The following is a 6,000-nucleotide window of genomic DNA, read 5'->3' on the forward strand; positions in this document are numbered from 1 at the left end:
TCGTAATTGGATTTTAAAGATTAAATTTTTAAATGAGCTAAATTAAAGTATTTATGCTAAACTTGAGACCACAATGGCATTAAAGTAATAATTGGTAGAATAAATGGTCACATGTTTTGTGGAGTTTCTTGTTCACATACTTATTAAAGATAAAGTTCTACGATAATCATGCTCCAATTACTTATTTATTAATATGTGATAAATCTTTACAAAGTGCAGGAGAGCTTGTCGAACTATTTCAAGTGAACTTCAAATTTTACAAGACATATATGGGCTGGGCTTATAAAAGGATCAAAAGAAATAAAGGAACCATGACATGAAAAAAAAAGTCATATGGGCTTTAATATTTGTTAGAGTTAAAAATAAAAACACTACACTATATATATAACATTATTTTTTTGGGGTTCGGGGGGTTTTTTGACGTGGAGACAAAAAATTAAGCCAAGGAGAATATCACTTTGGTTGAGTTGGTGGCACAAGTCAGACGAGGGATTATAATAAAGTTGGTGGCACGAGTCAGACGAAGGATTATAATTTCGGAGAGCATCTACAGTTTGGGGAATATATATACATACAATTATAGTTTTGTGGTGTGGGACACTTTGGAAGCAAAAAGAAAGAAGAATAGATATTAACGTTGGTGTGGGTTGTGGGTCTATATCAAATCAAGAAAGCAACAACAGGTTTTCTCATAAGTGAATTATTATTATTATTATTATTATTATTATTATTATTATTATTATTATTTTGTCTTTTAAATGAACTTTAATACCTTATTAGTATTTGATTCATACTTTTATAAGAGTAGCTAAATACTTCAAACTACCTAGGTTTTGGTTGAGTACTAGTTTAAATTAATGGTTTGACAAATAATTATTTGACTTTTGTTGATTTGTTGTTATGGTAAAAGTTTTTAATTGGTTTGGTAATGATATTGTTACGTAACAGAATCCAGTTTATTGCTTTAATATTTATTCCACTGTTGTTTAATAGTTTTTTTTTTTGAGATTGTTAGACGCTTGATTAGGTTGTCTATTTTGTGTTTTCAACTTGTTGCGGTTTATGGTCGAAAAAGTTGTAGGAATAAGTATTGAAAGTGGTTTAGATTTTATTGTTCTTTCACTAGAGAGGCTGGGAGGTAATTTAGTGTTGTGTCATCTTTGTCTTTTGCGGGTTTGGGTAATAATTGCACGGGAGTGAGTTATCCTAGGTCCCTTAAATTATTGTGATACAAGTTTTGTTCAAATTAATTAAAAATACCCTCTTTATATTAATATATATTGTATCCGAAGAGACCGGGAGGTGGTTTGGGTTTTGGGGTACCATAATATTATTAGGTAAGGTGAGACTGGGAGGTGATCCAACGTTTAACAATTAAGCTTCACATGTTATTAGAGTTCTAGGGTGTCGTTTGTGAGGTCGGGAAGCGATCTAGCGTACTTTAATGGTCTTTAGTGTCACTTTTTTTAAAGATATTGTTTTTCAACCAAGTCAAGTTCGTTAGCTATTAAGTTTAACTAGTAGGATTCCATTACCTAGGTATTCGTTTCTAGCATATTAGTAAAACCCAATTTTTATAAAGTTTTATTTTTAGTTTAAATTTTAATTAGTTAAGTTTTATTAGTTTAATTAGTATAAAAAAAATTCTAAAAAATCAAAAGAAAGTCTAGGTTAGTAATCTTTTAGGTTTAATAATTAGAGTTTACCCATAGTGTCCTAGGTTCGATATCCGTTCTTACTTGCTAACTACATTGCGATCGGTACACTTTCCGATTGTGTGTGTTTTTTAGGTGAATTCGGTAAAACTTGGTTTTTAATATTATATACGTTTTTCACACATCAGAAACCATCTATGAACTTGTTGTGAGATGGAAACCGAACCAATCCAATTTTTACTCGCTTAAGACACACAAGTGTGTTTTTAGCTATCAAGACTTGTATATTTCTTTAAAAATAGTTTACAAACTGATTTTAATTATTTTTTTAAGTACATGGAAATGTTGGGTCCAACTTGATCTCATAATAAAGTTTGGACCGACAAAACCGAACACTCGCTAAACGTGCGTTGTTAGTTCTAAAACAATAGAACTACATGATTGGATAAGTCTTAATAAGTTTTATTAAGTTATCTCATGACATTCATTATTTTGGAAAGTTAACTTTGTGTTTGACCAATTACCAAGACCCGAACCAACAACCCGAACACTCGTTAAAGACCCTTTTTAGTATCTTTATTCCAAAGGAACTTGCATTCTTACATTTTCCACCTTATTACTTAACATAGGTTAAGTAAATATTAAGGTTAGATACTTTAACCCGGTTTTGAGTAAAGTTATATTTTTAGAGGGTTATTATTATAAATTCCTAAATAGTTACATTTTAAACCTTGAACTTTAATTGTTTATTTTTCTCAAAATGTATTTATTAAACCTTCAAGACAACCTTTTAATCCAAGACTTTCTTTTATATAGGCTTCATACGTTAAACATGTTGTTCCGGTTAAACTTCAAATCATCCATCTTTCAAGTTTACTACTTGAACGTGGGTACTTTCATACCCCGTTTTCCATCTTTCATTTTGGGGGTGATATTTCATACTTATTCAAACTAAATGTTTTATACTTGAGTCTTAAACCACAAACTTTATTGTATACTTTGCTTTAATAAATTCTCGATTTGGTGTTCTATGCTTACATGCGTATATGTTTATGTGTTTACCGCTTTTGGATGGTTGATTCATAAATCTGTGAACTATCTGGTATTCTCTTATAGCACGGTGCCGTTAATGTATTCTTATTAACGACCTCATCAAATCCGAATCTATTTGGTATTCTCTTATAAACGGTGTCGTTAATGTATTCTTATTAACGACCTCATATAAAAATCCTGAACCATCTGGTATTCTCTTATGGTAGGAGTCGTTAATGTGTTAGCGATCTCATTTTTATCCAAGTTGTTGCTTTTATTTATTGTTTCGTATACAAGATTGTGGAATTTCTTATTATATACATATTGTTAAAAAACTATGAAATTTCTCACCAACCTTTGTGTTGACAAACTTTATTTTATGCAATGTTACAGGTTTGACTTTTGTTGACTTGTGGACTTGACGAAAAACGTTACCAAGACTATTACGGTATTAGCAAAACGAACAATATATATATGTTTACTTGTATTCAATTTGTTTTGTATGAAAGAGATGTGGTGTTTGTTGATTTTAGGAAATAAAATGAGTTGATTAAATATTGTCCCTTTAAATAGTGTCTTGTGTTTTTGGGCAATCGGTTGTACCCCGGCATGTTCCGTCGCATTTGGTCAGGGTGTGACAGCCACCACCGGCGGCAGTGTTGGTGATGCTATAACGCCTGATGGTTTCCCATCACACACCACCCCGAGTCCCTTAATAATAGAACAAATGACTTCCAGCTAACTGAACACATGGTGCCCTCGCGGATCGAACCCTAAAATTCTCCAGCTAAATTCATAGAATTGTTTGTTTTGATAAACGAACTATCAATATTCAATAGTGTCGGTTTATGTTTGTTTAATATTTTTTATTATCAAATAATTCATTTGTCTGAATGAACGAACATAAACAATGTCTTTTTAGAAACTATGTGATACGAACCCATCACACAAGAAGGGTCAGGTCAAAGTCCAAGCTATTTATTGGACCTAGTCACAGTCACCTATAAGGAGTCAAAGTCGCTTAATTAGGGGAGTCAATGGCTGAATTAGGGGAGTCAAAGTCAAGAGGCGTATTTAGTGGAGAAACTCCTTATGACCTTTTAAATATAAATAAAGCTAGGTCTCTTCTATTTCAAGGAGTCTAATTTATCTAAAATATATCAAGTTCTATTGTAATTGTAATATGGAGACTAACCCTTCTCGAATTGGGTCTTTTATATAAGTAATCGAATCTTTTGCTTGAGTCTAGATTCTAGACTCTATCACTTTTCAAGATCTAGATGTAATATGAAAGTGATGAATTCATATATCATATGTAGACTCACCGAGTAACCAGATAACCCGCTTGAATCAATGAAAGTCGAGGTGTGAAATACCACACCACATCCATCGAAAGCTTCCATAAAGCTCTCACGTTAGTTGAATTTTGCCACAACAACTCCTATCATGTTGTTACTTGTAGTAGTTCTCGATGATTCAATCTCCCTTAACCGCACTATATCCTCCGTAATTTTAATTGATAAATACATAATTTTAATATACATGTATGTAATTAAACTTTTACCTTGGTTATCAAGGATGATCTGAACCGCATAGCGTCTGATCAGAAGTTGTTTGACGATATATAGCGATGCCGAGGAAAGAGACGACGCTGGTGACGCAAACGAGGTTGTGATTGAATGCATATTCGTTTCCGTTACGTGACGTAAGTCGCTGGTGATTGCTTTGGTCTTCCTTGAGAAGGACGCCAGAGCAAGAAAGGAGCATCCGACGAAACTCATCGAATTCAGCTCTCCGGTTCTCATCTGTTCATACCACACCCATTCACATATTATTGGTATCATGCTAAAAGCGTTTAAGATTTACATAATACTACTTACTTTGATAATCATGTAACCTTTATGAATGTTCGTTATTCCGTTTGAAACTGTGAGATCAATCATCAGTTTGTTTTCCCGGTTGAAACCGGAGCTGGCAGTACATATTGAAATGTTAATTATTTACATATTTAGTATTAGATATATTTTATAATATATATTAGACATAACGAAAATATAGTTAAACAAAGTTTTATTTAAAATAAGCAAACTCGTCTATTACAACTTTATTTTAGCCCAATATCCAGTATGTGTTTTTATATTGTATTTGCTCTTGTTATGGTTTTGTTTTGTTTATTCTAATAAGGTTTATTATTTATGTGACCAAAGTTATCTTTGTTCATAGTATGATTCTCTTAATAACGTATTAGTTGGTGATTAGTTTGAAGTGAAAGTATATGCAGATTAATAATTCTTATTTTAATTTTTAAACTCAATTTTTTTATTGAATTACAAACTATATCGGAATCTAATCGTTGGTAATAGTTTGGCTGAGTTGGTTTTTAAATTTAAACACTCCTGTTTTGGTTATTGACGATAAAAAAAATGTCTAAAGTTGGCTCGTGGTATAATTTTAAACCATCAAAACCAAACCGCAAACACTTTTGCATAAATTGTTTTTTTTACTTCGAAAACTATAGCAATATCATACTGAAATTAAAGATAATAAAATGCTCATTTTTATGATGCCATTTATTTTAAAAAATATTAACGTATGAAAAAGTTATGACCAATTAAAATTTGTGGGAGTAGTTGGGTTAAAAGTGAAAATAAAATAATATATAAGTAAAAGATTAAGGACCAATGTTGTAACTTTAAAGGATGAGAATTGTAATTATTTTAACGAAATTTAAATGCACGTGAGATTGACATTTTTGCCCATACTTAATGTTATACCTCATGTTTTGGGTGTTGTAAATTACTTAAAATTAAGTATCTTAATTTGACCATGGGTGATAATAACAAACGCCTTCAACGTTAGTTTGGCTAATCTTATTTTCTTTTTCTTCACTTTATTTTTTTACAGAATTACAAATTTTATCCTTTAAACATAACTGATTTAACGAATCAAGTCATTTAAAAAGTTTGCTTTTAGGCGGTGTCTTTACATGACAAGTTACTTTGTTTTTAGTCCTTTACACTAACGGTCGTTAAATTTTTCAGTTAAGTCTAGACATGTGCAACGCATGTGATGAGTATAATTGTAATTGCAATCTACCCTTACATTAAAAAAATGTATAATAATTATGTTATTAATTTAAATAAATTTTCTCACTTTCTTTCTAACGTGTAACTTCGTCACTTCTCTCTTCTTTCTCTCTCTATACCACCACCATCACCACACTATTGCCATCATCATCGCATCACTGCACCACCACTCCATCACCGCCGCAGCACCACAAAATCACCAAAAAAACTCAATTAATGAAACCCCT

General features: G+C 31.6%; 1 pseudogene across 1 annotated transcript in view; it reads right to left on the reverse strand.

The window, feature by feature from the left end:
- LOC143624120 (cinnamoyl-CoA reductase-like SNL6) overlaps positions 1-4,511 on the reverse strand; it is a 34,395-nt pseudogene extending 29,884 nt beyond the window's left edge. Inside the window, exon 1 of the transcript XR_013152038.1 lies at positions 4,013-4,511. The product of XR_013152038.1 is annotated as a cinnamoyl-CoA reductase-like SNL6 (transcript). The remainder of the gene's footprint in view (positions 1-4,012) is intronic.
- Between the last annotated feature and the right edge of the window lie 1,489 nt (positions 4,512-6,000).

The sequence above is a fragment of the Bidens hawaiensis genome, unplaced genomic scaffold (genome assembly GCF_021521415.1).
Source record: "Bidens hawaiensis isolate Kalapana, Puna unplaced genomic scaffold, B.hawaiensis_p1.1 tig00003654_1, whole genome shotgun sequence".
NCBI lineage: Eukaryota > Viridiplantae > Streptophyta > Magnoliopsida > Asterales > Asteraceae > Bidens > Bidens hawaiensis.